Source organism: Chinchilla lanigera, unplaced genomic scaffold (assembly GCF_000276665.1).
Source record: "Chinchilla lanigera isolate Chin_1 unplaced genomic scaffold, ChiLan1.0 scaffold00027, whole genome shotgun sequence".
Classification (NCBI taxonomy): Eukaryota; Metazoa; Chordata; class Mammalia; order Rodentia; family Chinchillidae; genus Chinchilla; species Chinchilla lanigera.
In genome coordinates, this window is record NW_004955428.1 from 14478006 (window position 1) to 14498618 (window position 20613).

General features: G+C 32.8%; 2 long non-coding RNA genes across 2 annotated transcripts in view; one reads left to right on the plus strand and one right to left on the minus strand.

Annotated features, from left to right (window-relative positions):
* The first annotated feature begins 244 nt into the window (after positions 1-244).
* LOC106148753 lies at positions 245-4556 on the plus strand. The gene is made up of 3 exons (XR_001234424.1): positions 245-295; positions 4169-4237; positions 4402-4556. It is a non-coding gene; the product is annotated as an uncharacterized LOC106148753 (long non-coding RNA).
* A 928-nt stretch (positions 4557-5484) lies between these two features.
* Positions 5485-20613, minus strand: part of LOC106148752 — a 34077-nt gene continuing 18948 nt past the window's right edge. Inside the window, exon 2 of the long non-coding RNA XR_001234423.1 lies at positions 5485-5737. This is a non-coding gene — a long non-coding RNA (uncharacterized LOC106148752). The remainder of the gene's footprint in view (positions 5738-20613) is intronic.

Here is a 20613-nt window from a genome sequence, read left to right on the forward strand (position 1 = left end):
AGGATTAGGGAAATATTTGTTTTTCTGTTTTACATAGCGACTTTGATTCTAAGTCTGTGTTAATGCTTTTGTTATTTTTTCTTTTGTCTTACTTCACAATATTCACAGAAGGACTTTGTCATAGTTCAGGTTTTTATTTCCAAAGGAGAAATAATATGCCTGGATAATAAGCCTTGGACCGACTATAACAAGACAAAAGCCTTGTTTCTGGGTATCACGAATCAGTTTTCTCTTTTTCAGACATATGAAAGTGCACATTAAAGAAAAATAGGAAAGCAAAAGGAGTAAAAACATGGTAAGATAAATTCTATCACTATCCATCCAACTTTACACTCATATAAAACAGAATACAGTTTTGTCTCCTATGCACATACAACATTCTCCAAATGCACATATGTTAGACCATAACCCTATACACAGAAGAATTACAATAATGTCCATAAAATAGAAATGCTACAAACAATATTCTTAATCGTAATGCAATAAAACTATAAAATTTTTAACAAGTTCATAAACTAAAAATGGTCTTTCATTGCAAATTTAAAATTTTTCTAGTAAACCCAGGTAAAGAAGATAAAAAATTTAATTACAGAATTTAAAAATTATCAGGATACATGAAGTACATTTTTAAAAGGCCTGTCACTAAGCACTTTCATAGTAAAATAATATAATGTAAATGAAGTATGTGCCTCTCTTAGTCTGTTTGGTCCACGGTAACAAAAGTAATATTGACTAATAGCCTACAAACAACAGAAATGTGTTGTAGCTCTGAAGGCTGTAAGTCCAAGATCCAAGCGTGGGCAGATTTTCTGTCTGATGAGGACTCCCCAGTCCCGGTTCAGGCACAGCTTTATTCTTGCATTCACTCATAGAAGGACACCAGGGAGATCTTTGAAAACATTTAGAAAGACTCATCGCAGCCCCCAGGGCTCTGCCTGCCTGACCCAAGTATCTCTAAAAGTCACATCTACTGTTTTATACTTGGAGTTAGGATTTCAGGACATTAATGGAGGGGGGGAATAAATATTCAGTCTATGGAAGGCATCAAATAAAAATGACTTCAAACAATATAAATCAAAAGGAAGCAAAAAAGCAATGAAAAAAGTTCTAATTATTAAATGAAATTGCTGATTTTTTTTGAAAAATATTAAAAGTATCTACTCCTTTGAGCAAAAACAGTAGAGGAAGAGTAACTCACAAACTTATGAAAATGGTTAGGTGGAAGACGTGGATGGAACCCGGCAAAAAGAATGAGGGAAGGGTATCACAGAAGGGAGAAGACAGGCTTTGCATTCTGAGTGTATTTCTTGCTTAGCTTTACTTTTAGCACTTTGGCAATATTTCATGTAGAGAAAATTTAAATAAATAATTAAAATCAAGAAGAGCATAAGAAGAACCCAAACAAGAATAAAAATAGGTACAGATATATTGTTTTACAGACAACTAACATAACTGCCCTGAAGGGGTAGAGAAGAAAAAATTAACTGAATTAACTTTGGAAAACAACATTTTGACTTAATGTTTTAAGGCCAAAAATAAAAATAAATGTACACAAATTTAACGCTATAATTAGTAAATTTTTCTTCTCAAGGTTATGGGTTGGCAGTTCTGAAGCTAATTATATGTAAATGTATTGTAGATAATTAAGAGTAGGTTTCTCACTGCTCAGGAAAGAAGCACAACATGGAGAGGGAGAACAGTAATATGAACTCTATGGTGTTGAATTAGAATCAGATGTATACAGACATACACATATACACATATACATTCTCGAAAGAAATAGGGGATTCAAACATAAATTTTGCAGAAAGGGAAATGCCCTGTATTATGACTGCACTAGTGAATATTCAATTCTATGCATTGGTTGAAGTTCGTAGAATTATATACCAAAAAATTACATTTTACTGCTCTAAAAATGTTAAAAAATAACTGAGGATGTGATAATAACTCAACTTGGAATGCACCCTTAATGTTTACTGTGCCATGGAAGAAAAACCCCTTATTTCTGTATTTTATTAGCAGCAAAATATTGTTACATTAAGAAAGAACTTGATTTTATTATATTTTGTAAGTGAAGCAACTGAATTTTGTGGTGTGGGGTATGAAAGCAGCAAGGAGAAACATAAATTCCCTCTTTGAAAATTGGTAGAACATATAATGTTCAGAGAATAGTACATTCAGTGGAGAAAAACAAATTGAAATTCATTGCTTTAGGATGATTGGATTCAATATGTGAAATTGTATTTATGAATGATGCAATAAGTACTTTTATATTGACATACTCCATTAAAATAATAATCACTATTTAAACTCATGATGCTATTCATGAAAACTAAATTATTTGTGTCCAAATCTCTGACTACTTTTTTTTTTTTGTTTTGTTTTTGGTTTTTCTCTGGTACCGGGAACTGAACTCACGACCTTGCGCTTGCCAGGCAGGCGCTTTTGCCGCTGAGCTAAATCCCCAGCCCCTCTGACTACTTATTTTTATACCAAGTATCAAACTCAGGACCTAGGGCTTGCCACAAAGGCACTTGTGCCGCTGCGCTATATCCCAGGCCCTTGTGTCCAAATCTCAAGCTATGTAAATTCCATTATATTGTATCCACTGCAAAATTTGGCGAATTACTAGATTAATCAATTTTTTGGCTTAGAAACGAGTAAACTAAGTGACATCTTGATTATTTGATTCCATTCAATTTATCCAATCTCCCTTTAGCATTTATATTTGCTTTTTCCTCTCCCAAGGAAAACACAGTGTCATAAAAAGAACAGTATTTATTGGCAAAAAGAGAACAGTTTTTCTTTCCTTTGTTTTATTTTTTTGGTATGGCACTGGGGATCAATCTTTGGGGCCTTCACACTAAAATACATTCCAAGCCCTTTTCTTTGTTTAGTTTTGAGACAGATTCACAAGGTAGTCAGTTCAAAATGAAAGCTTTCAATGTGCATTATAGTAACTTTTTTTAAGAAGTGACTTTATTTCCTAGGTGTTTGCAATAGAATGCTGTAACCAGAAGGGTAACACATTTAAATACTCTGTGCAGTATTTTCGTTACTAAAATATTTTACCAATTCTTCAGGTGACTTGAGGATCAAAGGTGTATTTGTAGTTAGTTCAGCTAGCAAGCCATGCAATCTTTGAGACACTGTGTGATTGTACTTCAAACAGTGTTGGTATACTGGATCTCATGATGGCAAAAACATTTTAAAGTCACTGAAGATATAACTTTTCCATTAAGTGAGATACATTCTTTATATAAATGTAGGAGTCAGACAAGCATCCAAAGAAGTGTTCAACTTGCTTTTGTTTTTCTCATCTTTATTTTTTGCTCCATTTACATTCCTCTTTCTCATACCTTTGTCTGCAAAAATAAGTTGCTTGTCAAACATCCTGGTGTAGTTTAGCATTTATGTTTTAAGTAACATTTTCCATATGTTTGTTTTTGCCTCCATGGAGTGTCTCATCTCAACTTTCTTCATTCCCCACTCCTGAATTAAAGAAAAAAATTATTTAGCTTTCCTTGCTGTGTTTGGCTACAGTCTGTAAAATCAGCCATACCCAGCTTTCTTTGTAAGTTTGTAATTTTAATTAACTTGCTATAAAATGTCTTCCTCACTCCATTGCCCAGTTAAATAAAGTCTCTCCTTCCTCAACTCCCATAACGTGGGATGTGCAGGAAAACAGTTATTAAAGGATTAAAAAGAAATCATTTGAAATCCTATTCTTCTTTGAAGAAAATTAGGTCAGTTTTTGCCATATTTTCTGCTTGGCTTCTTAGTTCATGGCTAATCATCAATATTTGATGACTGAAAAGTTTTTTGGCTCTCTCTTCTCAAAGACAAGATTAGTTACGTATGTCATATGAACTTCTGTATTTGTGGTAGCGCACACTAGAATTAAAGTTATTGCTCTTTTATTTTTTCCACTATCAACTGCCGCCTTTACTCAGAACTTGCACAGCTATAACTTGGGTTGAATGCTTGAATATCTGACCTCAGATGTTCAACCACTCGTCATCTGGGTATTTTCAAATCTTTAAAAGTAGAATAAAAGTAATATTGGCTTATGGAAAAGAAAAGATGTTAATCCTCTTAAAAATAAATCAGGTAACTTATAACTAAAGCAAAATGGAAAGTAACTGATGTGTTCATTCCTGTTTTCCAGATCTTTTTACCAGTGTCCTGTCAGGAGCAAGAATTAGAGAAAGACACAACCCAGGTTGTAGATAAGAATGTAAGTGAAATATAGCTCTCTTGTGTTCCTTTTTCTTCCTCTTTTGGAAGTAAATTTAAAGTCAGAGGGAGTCATATTACATAAGCATACTTTTTTTGAATGTAGAATTATTAATTCTATTCTCATTCATTTTCTCACGTCACTTCCGTCTCCATTCTCTCTAGAAGAGCACAGATGCCGGTTCAGATATGTGACCGTCACTACCTTCAGTGTCTGAGGGTAACAAGTAGTGTCCTGAAGCCAGCTCATAGTGGATGATAACAGCTGCTGGTTCAGTTTTCAGGAATTTGTGAGCAATTACTAACACAGCTATTACTAAAACATGAATATGTAAGCATAAAATAAAATAAAATAAAATAAAATATACTCTACTAAAATTAAGACGTTATGTCATTATTATTTCACTATATTTTACTCTATGTTCTGGAGGTTATTTGCCTCTATTGTATCTTTTGAATGGAAAGATTGCATTACGGTAGATATACTACCATGTATCTCTTCTGTTTTTTTTTTGTTTTTTTTTTTCCTCAGGTACCGGGAACCGAACTCACGACCTTGCGCTTGCCAGGCAGGCGCTTTTGCAGCTGAGCTAAATCCCCAGCCCCTACCATGTATCTCTTCCTAACTCTAGGTTCAGTGATATCAGGTTGGCAGCTTGAAATTGGTCACAGTGGGAGTATTTATTTATACTATTGGAAAATTGTACAAATCAAAGCTTCCTTCTACACATTTCATCCACTGAAGTAGTCATTGAAATTTGACCAACACATCACTAAATATAATATACTGAAAAACATAAAAAGTATATCTACAAGGCAGCAAGAATCTAAGATTCATTTATTTGATTCTTCTCATTTATCCTAGTCTTTGCTTATCATCCTGTCTTTTCCAGGGAGATAATATAGAAGCAAATTAGATATTGTTTATATATCTTCAATCTTTATCACCATCGTAATAGCTAGCTGCCTTCATATATACCCTGTCCCAGAGGATTTAAGACAATCCACTGATATGCTAGCTAATTTAATAAAATAGTTTAGCAAGAAAATTAAAATAAGATTAAGATGACATTCTAGCTCAACAGGAAAAGAGTAAAAGTCAATAATTTTTAAGATAATTGGACTTGAGTTTGAAAGTATAAAATTAGGTTCCAGATTTTCATAAACTGTGCAGGATCTATGATTTTGCCATAATTCATTGGCTTGCTACAGTTGATGGATTCTAGCAGAAGACATGAAATTCTTCAGTAAGAGTTGAAATATATTTTATTACTCCATGAGCAGTAATAAACTGTCATAATTTTTGTGTCGGTCCCTCATTACTGAATTCCTTAGGTTTTTGCAAAGAGGCCCAAAACCCACTTTGTCATAAACTGTGTTGTACTACTGGAAGAAATCTTTTCTCAGGGGATACAATTCCATGGTCTGTAAGCTGCTTGTTCTTTACTGTAGAAGAAGCATCATCTTCATATTCCATTGTCTTCATATTCTTGAAGATAATCTGAAAGAAAAGCATTTATTTCTTTACTTACAACTCATGTAGATAGATGAGAAATTTAGGGAAAATTTTCTCCTTACATCCACCCCAAGTCATTTACAATCAAAACAGCAAACTTTAGAAGATCAAGTAAAATATAAAATTTAAGTAATGAAGTAATGAATAAGTGATGTTATAGATGTTTTTTATAAAAACTTTTGGTCTTATGGTGAGAAAGGTTCTAAATAAGTAACATGTTCTTCTGAAAAAAGAAAAATATTGAAAGGTATAATTACCTAACCATTTAGAAATTTTTAGGCAGAGTGAGTTATAAATTACAGACATGGATAAATTTGTATATCATTAATAACTAACGAAAACTAGTACACAAAATATGTACAAAGTTCTTCCAAAGAAATATTAAAATACAATCAATATAATATGAGCAAAAATATGAACAGGAGTAAATAAAATACGAAAGGTACAGGAGATATTGTGAAAGGGGAGGAACCTGCTTAAAAGGAAAGAATTACTGAGGTGAGGGAAAGAAGAAAAGAAAGAAGTAAGGGAAAAATTATATACACACACACACACAAGATAGCTAAGATAATTGTACTAATAATTTCTATTTGTTTTTGAAGGAATAGTTAATGCCTAGTTGTGTGATCAATTTTGAATGCTTATATTTGGTAATCTGAACAACTGCTTTGAAGATAATAATATACAATGTAACAATCATCGTTAATTTCCTATCATTTTGTTTTCAAATGTTGTATCATTTTTACTGTTTTTTAAAATTCTCTTTAAAATTAAAATACATGAGCAGGTAATTTACATGAGAAATACAAACCAACAATGATCAAAATCCCTCAGTCTCACTGGAAATTAACTTTACATATGATCATTTTTATCCTGCATGTGACAAATACATAAAATAAACAGTGGGTGTTGCTGAAAGCATAAGACAATGGGAAATCCATAAACGTTGGTGGGGTGTAAATTCATATAGCAGCCTTGGAAGTCAGTTTGTCCATATCTTTTAAACCTTTAAGATTTGTTTACTTGATGAACCAGTAATGCTTTTATGTTTACTCAATAGTAATACATTCTATTTCTTCAAGGAGCCATGTACCACAAAATTTATTGAAATATCCTTTGTTATAGCATAACTTAGATTGTCAGTAAAAGAATAGCTAAAGAAAACTTGGAATATAGCCAGACTGAAATCCATGTGGTAACTGTCTTGGTTACTTTTCTATCATTTCTAAGACAAAATACCTGCTGTTCAAAATTAAAGAAGGAAAGGTTTATTTAGCTTACAATTTGTGGAGGTTTCAATCCATGCTCAGTTGGATCCAAGGCAGGGTGGCACATGGCAGAGGGCAACTGTTCATGGTGGCTGAAAACAGCGAAAGCAATAAGAGCACAGGGGAGGAGCAGAAGGAAGCAGCGTCTTTCCTTCCCTTATATTTTATGCAAATTCTCTGCCCCAGGGCGGGTGTAGCACTCACATTCATAATTCCAACATTAGACCATGAATCAATCATAAACTGTAGAAGCCCACCCCATGACTGCATGAGGCTTTAGGGGGGACACCCAGACACAAACCCTATCAGTGATATTAACCATAGATATATCTGAGAGGAATTTAGGTTGGCAGTTGATAGAAAGGAGAACTTTTCTTTACCTTTTTTGTTTTTGAAATCTATTCTAATTTTTAAAAGTATTAATTAAATAATGAATATTAGCAAAATATTTAAATTAAAGCACTTTCTTGAAATATACTTTGTCTCATAAGAACATAATATGTAGATGTATTAATATATTTTATGACTTCAACTTTAAATTTGACAGTGTGCATTTCAAGTGTTTAAATACTTATTTTAAGGCAAATTTCAGAATCATACTCTCACAGGACACAGAATTTCTCCCATATGGAATTAATCTCACTCTTCATAATTTTATAGTTTTACCCTTTTCCTCTCTACTGGATTGTGAGTCCATGGAGAAAAAGAAATATCTTTTTTTTTCTGTGTAACCTGAATGGAAATTAGAATATCCACCCTAGAGAAAATGGTAAGAGGTAATTTGTTGGTGACATGTGCCCAAATGAAATAATAGTTTAAAAATGTGTTGAAACAGGATATCCATGCAGTAAAGTGCACAACTCTTTAGTGCCTCGTGCTGATTGTTATTTGCGTATTCACCCTTGTTCTGATGCAGAACATGAAATAACTAATTTACCATACAGGCATTTTGACTTTATTCCTCCTTTTGTTAAACCAAAAAAGCAGGGAGAATGAGTATGAAGTTAAGAAAAAGCATAAATATAATAACTACTTTAAAAATAGCTTCTGGATGGGAACATTAACATATGTCCCTAAATGGTGAAATAGAAAATGAGAATAAATAATATGCTACATTGAACACATAGAGTCATTCAGTAGTATGAAGGTTAATGTCTTCCTTGCTTTATCTGCACATTAGATTTTCATGTAATTTAATTATGTGGTTTGATGACTTGTGGGGTTTTCCCTTTCCTGTACTGGGGTTGTTTCATTCCCATGAAGATAACAATTAGTACCATAAAATGATTGGTATATTATTTTAGCTTTAGTAAAACTGGGTAGCCTTTTTAAAATTTTTTAGCTGGAGAAGTCACGTTTATACTTTCCCCTACGTGATAATTGTTTCAATGTTAATATCTGCATTAGATATACCAATGATTGTGTTGTTCAGTGAAAGTGTAGCCAGAAACAGATGCTTTGTATTTTTAGATAATAAAAATTTTCATCTAGACCGATGATGGACTTTCAGAGGGTAATTTTTATGTTTTATTCTCAATCTTAATGATGTTTTGTTTGTAAGGCTGGTAAAAGAAATGCAAAGTTTCTGAGAAGCGAGGAAATAATGGCTCATTTACCTTACACACTTCTTACAAAGCCCTGACAGACCTGAAAAGTGTTCACTTTTATTTCTGGCACACACATTCACATACACCCAAATGCTACAAGCACATGGAAAAGTAAAGAAGATAAAACAGTGAGAGGCTGTGTATCTTCAACTTAGTGTTATCTGAAGAGTTTATACTGTTTTCCCTTTTTAAAAATGTAATACAGTTTTTACTTGAATGGCTGAAATCATTTTGTGTCTCTCCCTATTCAGTAACATATTATGTCCAGAAGGAAAGACTATCTTTAATTTGATATTTACCTTCCTATATATGCATTATCGCTTTTGGAAATATGTATATTTCATAAAATGTAAATATGATCTTATAAATTTTACATCATGTGAATAAATTGTATTCCGCGTGTCCATCTGAAACTTTCTTATTTATTTGGACCAACATTGCTTTGGGAGGTTGTCAAATAGAGAAATAAATTCTAATAACCTGACCTCTTCTTATGTCAATAAATTAATCATTACAAATAAAGCAGGGAGGCCTTCCTTTTCTATTTCTTCTGGAGAGGAAAGCTGTCATAAACGTGATGCTACGGCTTGGATCTTAGGCGTTACCCGAAGGTCTGCATGCTAAAGATTGGGGTGCCAGCCTGTGGCACTACTTTGCCATGGAACCTTTAGAAGGCAGGGCCTAGAGAAAGAAAGTAGGGTCCCTGAGTGTGTGCATGAAGAGGATGTTGGACCCCAGCCTCTTCTTGCTCTGTCTTTATTCTTGGCCTCTTTAAGATGAGCAGCTTTGCTATGCCGCTCGTTCTCCATCATGATGTCCGCCTTATCACTGGCCCCAAAACAATGGGACCACATGAGCTTGGCCTGAAACCTCTGACACTGCTAGTCAAAATAAATTTTTCCTCTCTTAAATTGATTTATCTGAAGTATTTGTTAGAAAGACACATTTGGCTAATAAAACGTTTATGACTGATTTGGACTTCTATTGCCTGTATGTGTGTAGGATAAATACATTTCTTTTCTGTTTACATTCCCACCAACAACATAGAAGGCTTCCTTTGTCTCTGTAGCCATGCCAGCATTTGTTATTTGATTTCTTGATTGCCATTTTTTCTGATGTAGGATGAAATAGTATTGTTTTAATTTGCGCTTTTCAAATGGCCAGCAATGTTGAACATTTTTTCATTTGTTTATTGGCCATTTGTACTTCTTCTTTTGAGAAGTATCTGATCATTTCACTTGGCCGTTTTCTGATTGAGTCTTTTATTTTGGGTGGTCTAACTTTTTGAGCTGTTTATGTATTTACATATCAGTCTGAAGAATAGCTGGCAAAATTTTTTCCCATTTTGAAAGTTGGCTGTTCACCCTGCTGGCTGTTTCCTTTGTTGTGCGGGGCTTTTCAGTTTGATATGATCCTACTTGTTGGTTCCTGCTCTTATTTCTTGAGCAACTGGAATTCTATTGAGAAAGTCATTGCCTATGCCTATGACTTCAAGTGTTTTACCTATTTTATCTTTTGCTAAGTTCATTGTTTTATTTTAATGTTTAGATCTTTGATCCATTTTGATTCTAATTTAGTATGTGGTGAGAGATACGGGTCCAGCTTCAATTTTCTGCACATACTTCACCAGTTATTTTAGCACTGCTTGTTAAATAGGCTTTTGTTTTTCCAGTTTGAGATCCCTTTGGCATGAGGCACATCTTAACTGGAAGGTCTGCTACAGATACATTTTTTAAGGCTTTGTTAAACTGAAAATATCTTTAGTTCTCATTTATGAATAGTTTTGCTTTTTCCCTGCCTGTAATTTGAATTTTTGTTCTCTTTTTTTCAAGATTCTCTCTCTAATATTGCTATCAGAAATTAAATCATATATTTGGGAATGGCTTTACTTGACTTTCTTGTTCAGAGTTCAATTGGCTTATACAATGTGAATTTCATTATTTTTCCTCAAATTTGCAAAATGTTCTGGTATTTTAAAAATTGTTTTCCTTCTGCATTTTATCTCTTCCCTCCAAAAGATATTCCAAGAGTGCAGAAAGATTGAGCTGCTTGGTAGCATCATAATAGTAACTAAGATTCTGTTCTTTAAAATATTATTTTGACTGGACATAGTGATGCATGCTTGCAATTCCAGCTATCTGGGAGGCTGAGGCAGGAAGATCACAAGTTCAAGCCCATTCTTAGCGACTCAGCCTAATTTTATAATGAGCCTCTCTCATTATAAAAACTAAAAGAAGGGCAAGGATGTAGCTCTGTGTGGAGGATGTGGATTCAACACCCAGTACTACAAAAAAAGTAATAATTTTAAATAATTATTTTGATCAGGTAATTTCTTTGCATCAGGAAATTTCTGATTTATCTTTAAATTAACTGCCTTTTTCTGAATTTTTGATGTCTTTAATGTAATATACAGTGCATAGAGTACATTTTTCATACCTAAAATTCCATTTAGTTCTTTTTATAATTCTGTTAATCTGTTATCATTGGTTATCTGTTCATTTAGTGTTACCATACTTTTATGCTAGTACAGTACTTGAACATACTTAAAGTCTCTGTGCACGTTTCAATATTTTGAATATAGATCACCTTTTCTATTTTTAATGTATTGAATGCTTATACATATACAATACATTGTATATGTTATATTATAAGGAATCTGTAAACTGCAATACCATTTTAAAGGTGATGGGTTAATTAAAATTACTGATATATTTGAAAATATTTTTACCATATAGGTTTATATATCTGTATTTTGCCATACCTGTTTAATATTTCTGTGTCTGTCCTTTACATTACTTCATTTTTCCGATTTATTTCTCTAACAATTTGAAAGATATATTTTTTCAACTCTAATAGTTACTTTAAAATGTTAATGTGAATGGTAATCTATCAGTGTTTAAATGAACTCAATATTGTACTGTTTTCATGCAAAATGGAAGGATTAGGTGTACTAATTTGATCCTTCCCCTCCAGTCTTATGTTAGCTGGTATTTTAATCCTCTATTCACACACACACACATATATATATATATATATATATATATATATATATATATATATATATATATATATATATCATTGAGGCAATGCTTTTAATGATCAGACTTAGAATCAATAAAATCTGAGCAATGATTTTTGTTGGTTCTAGAACAAAACTTTTATTTTTAATTTTTATATATATTTTGATACTGGAAATCAAATTCAGGACCTTGCACTTGCCAGGCAGGTACTATACTACTGAGCTGCATCCCCAGACCATTCACTTATATTTAAAACATTTGTTATTTTGCTTTATAGTATTAGATCTAGATGTTTGAAATACTCACTTTGTACAATGCTAATTATTATATTTTTATTCTAGAATTCAGAGACACTTTTCTTCTATTTTAATCTGCTGAAATTGTATTGATTTGTTTTTGCAACAATAAATAACACCTTTATATTTTTGGCATGATGTGCCAATCACTGATTTTTAAACAAGTGCAGTTTCTTATAATTTATTTGGATATTGCTGCTATTGCATTTTGTGTTTTATCCATTGTTTCTATTTTCTTGTTTTATGGATTTGTAATTTAATCTTAATTATTCTTTCTTCCTTTCATTGTTCCAGAATTTGCATATCTAATTCCTATGCAATGGCGGTTATTTTTAAATTTTTAAAATTTTTACTGTATAATATTACCATTTAAAGTTAGCATTACTACAGATACCAAAATAATATTAAAATGTAATACTAGCCTTTAAAATCAATGTCATATAGTTTTACATATTATAATTTTATATTTTGTGATCTCTTTACCCTTAGTTATTCTCTGTATTGTTATTTTATACAGTCAGTCTCATAGGTATAGCTAATTTTTCTACATTCCTTACTCACCACTGATCCTTAAATCTTATTCCTCTCTTAAGGATTCAATTCTGTCTTAAATTTTGTAGTATGTGGAGTTAAATTATCTTATGATAAACTTCTAATTATTGTTTCTGTAGAATATTTATATTTTACCTTGACTAGTGATTTATCACTTTCTAAAATAAGGAATGAGACAGACGGAGATAGATTTTTCTCTTTCCATAAGCTTTCATGTGTATAAATAAAAGTTTGGCAGATTTGTTTCTAGGTAACTTGCATTCTTTACTATCACTACAAAGACTTCTGTAACAGATGCTGCCAATGCTCCTTAAATACTCACCACTTTGCCACCTGGTCCTGACTTTTGTGAAACCTGTGCCTTAAGGTTCTCTCTGGCCTCTGTATCCTGCTCCATGTAAGACTACGGGGCAAGGCGGAGGCTGGGGAGTTAGCATCTCCTCGCAGGACATCTCTCAGTAACAACACAACAAGTAATAACTGGTTATAACCCATACTCCCTAGTCAATTGAAGGGAACAGTAACTGTGGTGTGTATTCTCTTCATACTTTTCCTACAGTGCTCCAAGTGAGAGTTAACACCACTTGTTCAGGTTGTGATGTGATTGTATTTTCATGTTCTGTCACTGGTAGCAAACTATCACAAACTTCATGGCTTCAAACAAATAAACTATATTAACTCACTCTTCTAGACATCAGAAGTACAAGTTTGTTTTCATAGTTCTGAATGCAAGAAAATAGTAGAGCTGCATTCTTCTTTGGAAGGTCAGGGTATTCTTGCCTTCTAGAAAAGAAGCTTGTCTTCTGGAAAAGGAGCACACATTCCTTGGCTCATGGCCTCCTCCTCCCTCTTTAAATCTAGCAATGACAAGTTGCTTTATCTCACAAAGCATAACTCTAACTCTGATCTTGTCATCATACCTTTTTCTCTGATTCTTATTAGATTTCCATTTTTAAGGGTACTTGTAGATACACAGAACCTATTCGTATCATCCAAAATAATCTCCCTTGTCAGATTAGCAATGTTAATTTCATTTCAAATCCCATTTCCCTTTGCCATGTAATCTAACAAGATTGAACTGTTACTTTTGAATTTTCACATTTGTATTAATAAGTAACATGAATTTATATTTTTCCATTTTTCTTACTACTGTTTTTGGTTACCTAATTCTAAGCAAACATTTTCACAGTTCTTTGTGTAACAGTGTACAAATAAAAATTATCTCAATTTTCATTTTCTTGAAGGTCCTTCAATTTTATTCTCTTGATTGATCATTTTGATGAGAATATATTAATTGTATGGTATTATTTTTTCCACTCTTTGAATGCAAATATAATACATTTACTTCAGCTTCTGATGTTCCTTTAAGAGAACTGCTGTCAGTCTTCTAATTTTTTATAATTGTTTCTTAGCTATGTGTGTTTTGTTTTTGTTTGTTTTTAATGTTTACCTTTTGAGTTTAATGGTTACCTTTTATTTTTAATGTTTACCTTTTTGCTAGCATAAATTTACTGTAGATTATTTTCCATGTATTTCATTCACTTTTTTCTTTTTTCATTTTCAAGGAAAAAGAAAACAAGCTAACAACAACAAAGATAAAAACAAAACAACACAAGATCATTCACTTTTTATAGCATGAAATGAGCCTCACAGTTCCTGCCCTGTGTAAATGTCTCAACCAGCTTTATTAATGTTGCTTTCTGTTTTTTCGTTCCTCTTATTAGTATGTGTTTACAGTGCATGTTATTTACAGTTATCTTGGGCTGTGAGCACATGTGCACAATTTAATTTGATTCTTTTTGGTCCCCTTCCCCTCTCCAGCCACCTTCCCTTGTGCACCCTGTGTCATCTTTCACTGTAAGAATCACATTACTCAGAAACTGGATCTCTTCATCCTACTTCAGTGCTGTTTAACTTCTCTTTCATATTTTCTAATTACTTGTCCTCCTGTGCGTTAACCTATGCTTCTGTTTATTCCAACAATCTTGCTAATCTTGTATGATCTGAATTTTTAACTACCTTTTAAACTGTTCACTGTATTTTGTTAATTATTGTAAATATACTGATTTTATATTTTCATAACAAACTGACTCATGATACCAAACCTACTCTTGTGATAAATTAATCCACTCATGAGGGCAGAACCTGTGAGATGTCCAAATCCCCTCTTAAAGACCTTACTTTCAAAACTGTTATTCTAAGGCTTAACTTTCCAACATAGATACTTGACTAACCATGTTTTCTACCATGTATTCTAATGCATACAGTAAACCGGCCTAGCAGAGTGAGGGGGAAGTGGAGGCAGCATACAGATCAAATGTGAAGTTTGTATAATTCTGACTTTTTTTCTTTGGTTCTTTCATTTTTTTCTTTCAAGTAAATTTGAGAATTCATTTGAAAAGCATATTTATCTATGATTACTATAACTGCTCATTTACCATACTGAACTTTTCATTCATGTACTTATTTGAAAATATTATGCTATACAATTTTGAAACTCTTACTAAAATAATTCTATCATGATGAAAGCATTTAAAATTATCTGTGTTTCCAGGCACTGAATTTAACATTTGACATTTAGAAGTGCCAGAATTTATATTAACATACACCTATTATTACATAGTGAATATGATAATATAATAATAATACATTTCCTATATGGCAGTTCACGCTGCTTCTATAGCAGGAAATTATTTGATCCTCAGGAAAGTCCTAGTAGAGATATGCTTCCTCTTCTCCTCCTTCTCCTTCTCTTTCTCCTCTTTCTCCTTCTTCTCTTTCTCCTTCTCCTTCTCCTTCTCCTTCTCCTTCTCCTTCTCCTTCTCCTTCTCCTTCTCCTTCTCCTTCTTCTCCTTCTCCTTCTTCTCTTTCTCCTTTTCCTTCTTCTCCTGCTCCTCTTCCTCTTCCTTTTTCTTCTTGTCTTTTTGAAGTAAGGTTTCACTATACAATTCAGGCTGGCCTTCAACTCATTTTGTAGCCCAGGCTGGCCTCCAACTTTCAGCAATCTTCCTCCCTCAGCTTCCCCAGTGCTCAGATTGCAAGCATGTGTCACCAAATCCAGCTTGTTATTATTGTATTCATTTTATAGATTGATAAATTAAGTCCCAAAGTAGTTAAGTAACTTAATAATGGCTGGTGGTTTGATATCATCTCATTTCTTTTAATCCTTTAGAAAATTCACTACTCTTACAATCCTATTTTCATGTTAAAGATACAAAACTTCAAAATTTCTTCATACTAAAAGTCTTAATTCTTTTGCTATAACTTTTGAATAATTTTTAAAGTGTATGGCAATAGTTTTTAAAATACTGAACAACAGAAATATTACAATCTACATTTTTGTTGAATTATTTTCCTTTGTGGAGGAGTTATACAGTTATTTTTGTTTTTATTTGTGGTACTGGGGATTGGATCAAAGGCTTCACACATGCTAGTCACTGAGATACATCGCCAGCCCTGCAGTTATGCAATTGCAGTTGCAGTGTTTGAAGGGTTCTAGTGTGTTAAATGTTGGATCTCTGGGTACCAGACTTATTAGTAAACTAATACAGCACATAATTACTTAATTCTGCAAAGACAAATTATAGGAAATAATTTCAAATTGACTATGTTACAAAGCAGATTATTCCTTGTTAAGTCTAACTTTTAAAAACCCATCAAATTAGGAAGATTTCTAATTTTCATATATTTCAATCTAGTTAAATACAGCATAATTTTAGCATTTGAGATTTTTTATTGGAGTATGTGTGAGTTAATTCTTGACTAAGTTTTATAACTAATAGTATTTTGTTTCTTTCTATCTTTTTCTTCTATTTATGTGGGATGTACACCTATGTGTTTATGTCCTTCTAAAGTAACACTGTAATCTAATGAAGAGATTGTACATGATGGCATAATTTTCTATTAAAAGTATTTTGATTTCAACTTTGATTTTGTATATTTTACTGTTATTCTCTGAGTTCCTGTCACATTGGGGCCCTGAGTTCACATTATTATACTTTGGATATAGTTTACAAATTATAGTTGAAGCATAAATGTTTATCAGTAAATGTAAATTATTTTGTAATATTTATTTAGCATATTGTTTAAATATACATAGTTTTCTTAATGACAACCATATGGCTGTAGCTGTCATTATCTTTGAACAGCATGAGGCTAAAAGTATGTGCTTGCCTAATGATTAGTGTGAAATTGTTCATTACATGTTATTAGAGTCTACGGATTTTAGCAATTATATTTGTATTTTATTTTGAATACTGAAAATATTCATCTTATGTACTATCTTGAAATCAACAACTGTTTTGAAAAACAAGATATTGAGAATGTGTTTTAGTGTCATGCACTAAGCTTGTGCTATCAACAATTATGTTTATAAGCTCTCTAGAAACTATTTAGCATGGGAACTAGGCACCGTGCAAAGCGAGAGTTGGCTTTTGCTTTACTGGTTGGTGCTTCTGGCTTCCAAGTTTGCCCTCTTGTGTTTTGATTTTCTCTATTAATTTGTGAAATTCCACTTTCTCATTCTGATGATGTTTATTTGGTATTACAAACTACAGTTCTTTGATTTCAAGGTGTTTATTAAAATATTGAGATATATGGAGCAAAGCCAAAGTAGACTTAGAAAGTGTATGAAATGCCCTTAAAATGAGGAATATACTTAATATGAATCAAAGTCACTGTCACCAATTTGTTGACTACAAATCTAGAATTAATTATAAATTAAGCATGGTTGTCTTTTCAGTAGAAACTGCTATGTAAAAATAAATTTTATATTTATATTACTTTAAAATTAATGTGATAATCAGTATTTCAAAAACAATCACGGCTGGGGATTTAGCTCAGCGGCAAAAGCGCCTGCCTGGCAAGCGCAAGGTCGTGAGTTCGGTTTCCCGTACCGGAGAAAAACCAAAAAAAAAAAAAAAAAAAAAAAAAAAACAAAAAAAAAAAAAAACAAAACAATCACATATATGAGCTCTAGAACAACTACATGAGATTCCACTTATTAATATAAACATACCAACACTTATAGAAGAATCCTCATGTTTAAACTCTTTCTAATGATAAGGAATTATAATCCTTAATAAAGTATAAATGAAATAAACAAATGAACCTTGGTAATTGTAATGTCATAGCTCAAACTTTTCTCCAGAGATAATTGTGATTCTAACCTGTGCTGGAGTTAATTCCGCCATGAAAAACTACCATTATAACAATAGAACAAGAGATAATAAAAGATAGCTTTCCTTGACAGATCTCTCTGCCTCCTCTTTCTCAAGTGACTTTATTTATGAATGTTTTCTGAGTACACTTTTGAGGAAAAAACATTTAAAACACTCATCATTTGTTCACAGCAGAAGATACCTGGAGGAGGTTTTCTTGAAACCTCCTGTCTTGTTGGTAGAATTCAGAAGTTATACAGATCAAGTTTATCAAGCCCAAACAGATAATAGTGTCCTAAGCTTGGCGTAACTGTAACAGTCCTTCCCTGAAGCTGTGTGTCACAGCTGGAGCCCTGCTGATCCCCTTCTTTCACCAGTCACTTAACACTGCTTTATATAGTGGCGCCTCAGGGCGCAGCGCAGGCCTTGGAACCCCATGAATGCAGAACAGTTTTTTCCTGCTGTACATCTGTCCTTACAGTGCCCTGTGTGTGCTGTGGACTTTGTTCTGTAGCACAGCCGAAGGCATGGGCCACAGAAACACAGTGAATAAATTGCTGTGATTTCACAAGTGTGTACTAAGCTACCCTGTCTGTATATGTGAATCTGAATCGTCAAAATTTCCCAAGGAAATATAATTTCCATCAAAAGGCACCACACAGCAGCACACTGTCTAATGACTGACAAAAGTCAAGGAATGAAATGAAAATCCAGATTCAAGAAATTCAGGTACTTCGGGTAATATTAAAACCCCACCTCTGTGCCCCTTCTCTGTGTGTATCCTTCTCACTGCAGTGACGTCATGATTCCTTTCCCTCTTTTTCCGCTTCTCCTGTGTCAGAGTACTAGATTCAGGATGTTTTCATTCAAGTGATTAAAAACATTTAAATGTATTTAGAGATAGCTGGTGGACTAAGTGATTGTTGAAGAACTTTAAAGAGAACCAATCCCATAGAATGTACTTATCTGAGAAATGGAATATTAACAGTATTTGGGAATGGCACTATTATATTAGTTGTAACTTTTGTGTTTCTCTTTTAGACTTTACACTGAGTAATTCCAAATGCTGAACAGTTTTCCTATTTTTTTTAATTTTTTCAGATGTTGAAGATCTATATTATGGAATGTTGAATTAAAAAAAAAGAAGTAGCACAAATGATATATAGGCCTGAAGTAATTCAAGCAAATCAAGACTTAGTTATTACATTACATTATACAAAACACATAGTTAAAATACTCAAACATCTAAAAGGCACAAAATCTATAGATATTTGTAAAACTGGGGGCTAACTAGTTCTTAGTTTATTTTTTAATCCTGAGCTTTTCCATGTGGCCAAACCACAAAATACAGAAATTTGTTTTCTTCAGAAACTGAAGTAGTTATTAAGTTTTGAGTTTACAGCATGAGAATTTAGTAGAAAATGTGTTCTTTTTCTGATATATACAGAAGCGAACTACACGGTCTTCTTTTTATGTGTGTATACTATGGTTTGAATTTATTTTTAACTGATAAATAATAATTGTATATATTTATAGAAACACCTTGATGTTTTGATGTATGCATACTTTATAAAAAAGCTTGAACAAGGTGATTAACATACTTATAACCTCACCAATTTACCATTTTTTGGGGGATGAGAATATTAAAATTAATCTTAGTTTAGAAACATATAACATATTATTAATAATGTTCACCACACAGCACAATATACTACTAAATCTATACTTCTTCTGTCTAACTGAAACGTCATACCCTTGGATCTGTATTTCTTTCTCCATTTCTTCATCCCTACCACAGTCTTCGGTAACTGTCTTTCAAGTCTTTCAATGAGATCAACCTTTTTATGGGTATATGTTTGTGATACATAATACTCGCTTTCATCTTGGGGAAGCGGTATATATATATATTGCATCTTGACAATTTACTTCCCCTTCCCCCTACTCCTTGCCCCCTGCCCCTCTTCCCAGACCTTCTGCATCTCCACAAAGTCTGTCTCTCTGTTTCCTCCCACCCCTCTTCTGTTTTGCTGTTTAAATAATTTATATTTTGGATTTTCATGAAAGACATGCCATGGGATATTTAACTTTCTGTGTCTGACTCAATCCATTTAGCATCATTATCTCAAGATCCATCCAATTTCCTGCAAATGACTCAAATTCATCCTTTATATGGCTAAGCAGTAGTCCATTGTGTATATATTCCATGCTTTCTTTACCCATTTATCTACTGATGACATATAGGTCACTTAATTCAGTTACTGTGACTTGTGTTGCTGTGAACATAAATATGCATCCTATCGGTGTAGTATGATGCCTTTAAATCATTCAAGAGATCCAAAAAAGGCATGTCTGGGTTAAACTGAAATCCTAATGTTAGTGTTTTTGGAGAATCTCCATACTGATTTCCAAAGTGGTTGTACTAGTTAACATCCCCATCAACAATTTAAAAAGGTTACTTTTGCTACAGAACATTGCCAGAATTTATTGCTTTTTGAATCTTTGATTATTGTCATTCTTGCTGGAATGAGATGGAATCTTAGTTTTTTTTTTTATTTATATTGCTTCAATAGCCAAAGATACTGTGCACTTTTCCCCATGTACTTATTGGCTATTTGTGCTTCTTCCTTTTAGAAATGTCTATCCATTTCAGTCACTCATTTTTGATTGATTTTTCATTTTGGTGGTAATTTTTTTGAATTCTTTTCTAGATATTATTCCTCTTAGTATCTGGTAAAAAAATGTATAGTCTAGTTTGCAAAAAGTTATGGTTGTTCTAGAGAAAAATGTGCATTTTTTTGTTAGGTGAAACCCTGTAAATATCTCTTGAATCCATTTGTTCAGTGGTGTGGTCAATTCTGATGTGTCTTTGTTGATTTATTGTCTGGCTTACTTATTTGCTAGTGTGGGTATCCAATCTTCCACTGTGACTGTATTGTACCAGTACTATGTATATATATAC